Source organism: Cimex lectularius, unplaced genomic scaffold (assembly GCF_000648675.2).
Source record: "Cimex lectularius strain Harlan isolate CLEC.00 unplaced genomic scaffold, Clec_2.1 scaffold112, whole genome shotgun sequence".
NCBI classification, from domain to species: domain Eukaryota; kingdom Metazoa; phylum Arthropoda; class Insecta; order Hemiptera; family Cimicidae; genus Cimex; species Cimex lectularius.
Genome location: NW_019392699.1, coordinates 348521 through 350819, shown reverse-complemented (window position 1 = coordinate 350819; position 2299 = coordinate 348521). Strand labels below are relative to the sequence as shown.

The 2299-nt window shown below is 29.8% G+C and overlaps 1 protein-coding gene across 1 annotated transcript in view; it reads right to left on the bottom strand.

Annotated features, from left to right (window-relative positions):
• The window catches only part of LOC106664564 (protein artichoke-like), a 39200-nt gene that overhangs the window by 20490 nt on the left and 16411 nt on the right, over positions 1-2299 (bottom strand). The gene's annotated exons all lie outside the window — the stretch shown is intronic.

Below are 2299 nucleotides of genomic sequence, written 5' to 3'. Positions count from 1 at the left end.
AACTGCAGCTATATTAGGAACAAGAGAATGATATTTTTTTTATGTTTTATTTATTTAAAGAATTTAACTTCAACAAACAACTTGTATAATTTGTATGTCATACTTAATCCCATTTTTGTATTCAGTGAACAACTAAATAAAATGAAAATAATGCAAAGTTATGATTTTCATCATTTATTAAACATATGAGGTTAAATGCAATATTAATAATTATAGCATACGAAGTGGATTGTATCGTAGAATTGGATAATGGAATGATTTGTTTGGATGATGGACACACTGCGATCCAGCTTTTCAATTCCAAAGGGTTTTATGTATAGAATTTATGTAAATTACATTAATACGTTCGACTTTCTAAATGGGGAAAAAGCTAGAAAACGGATATCAAGTTCCGTTAGAACTGGTTCTCCTATAACCTATTTACCATTACTGAACTCCAAACATACTTGCTCAACAGGGAATTTGACCTCCGAAAAAAAAACGAAAACGAGGAAAGGTCTCGAATCAAAATATTTACCGGATTTAATCCATTCTTGGTGTATGTACGAAAATATCGAATAAAAACGGTCTTTCAAACATTCCTTGCAACTATGGAATTTTTTTAAATTATTGAAATAAATTGAATTCCACTTATAAAACGGTGACAATTGAACCAACCTCAAATATAAATAATCTAAGTGGAAACGGTGACAGATGGAATTCTACCGTAATTGGTAATATTGTCCATAAGGTTCGAATGTTTACATTCGAAAATGTTTGGTTTGATATGAACGAAATGCCAAATAGGAAATCAACATTCTTTAAAATTCTGAAAGGATTATTTATTTATTCTACGCCATTTGTTATATTTACACAGAAATACACTTTTCGATCGACTCTAAAACGAAAAAGAGATTTAAACAAACAAATATTGATCGAAAGTTATCAATAAGATAAAAGATATAAGGGTAAAGTTTTCTTTCTTCGTGTCGTTATGGTTATCAAACAATTTTTTTCATCAAAAATATTAACTTGTTACGTCTTATAGGTTTTATGTTAGTATCAGTATTTTCATATTTTATTTTTTGGGGGAAATTTCATTCAGCAGTGACAACTGATTTAGCAAAATGAATGAAGTTGTTTTTATTTTCTTTCTTTTTAACTGTTATGCTTAGGATTTTAATTAAGCCACATTTGATCGTACAAAGCAAACTACCTAGAAAACATACTGATACGAAAATAATTTATTATAAATATAAATTTATTATAATCTTATTGAGAAAAATTCGTATACATCAAATGACACATACTCAAGTTGACATTGTTCTTTTAGTATTTTCTTATTAGTTTTTTATTGTAAAATTAAAAAAATGACGGTCTAATTAGTATACATCAAATGACACATACTCAAGTTGACATTGTTCTTTTGGTATTTTCTTATACTGTATTAGTTTTTTATTGTAAAATTAAAAAAATGACGTAGTCTAATTAGTATACATCAAATGACACATACTCAAGTTGACATTTTCTTTTCCTATATTAGTTTTTTAATGTAAAATAAAAAAATGAAATAGTCTAATTAGTATACATCAAATGACTCAAACTCAAGTTGACATTGTTCTTTTGGTATTTTCTTATATTATATTAGTTTTTTTTTTTTGTAAAATAAAAATGATGTAGTCTTTTATTAAATTCGTATTGTTGTTATTTTTTACGAGGTTATATCCCCTGGGGTTAAGGTATTTTTCCACTGAAAAAATGTAGCCCTAGAATATGAATTATTGGAAGATTTATATTCGCAAATAGAATGACTCATACCGAACAAACCTGATTAAGCTGTCTTTTATTCAGGGGTCAATTATTCAGGTTCACTGTCTGGAAGGGTTGGCTGACATTTTTCCCACAGTTGTTTTCCAGTCTTTTCTTCTTTTTAAATGCGAAAAAGTTCTACCCGGCACGAGTATCGGACAACCAACCAGGTGTATTTCTCCGCCAAGACCTCACAGCAACGATTCTACAGTTTCTGTCCCCATTCTCAACTTTTTTATCAATTCAGGTAAATTTGATCTCTTTCATTCCGATCAGGAGATAATGGGCCCTCAGTGTTTTGGTCTGCCAAAAGACCGTCTTAGGTGGTTGTTCCGCTGGGCAAGTATGGCGATAGGACGGACCGGATCGATCAAGTTCGTCACTCCAAAGAACATCAAGAAGAGACCTCACAAAGTTCATGTAAGTCCTTAGAAGAAAAATTTCAACTTGATATAATTGATATTAGTCTTCACTATAAACAAAAGGGCTATTTTAAACATTTGAAAGGAAG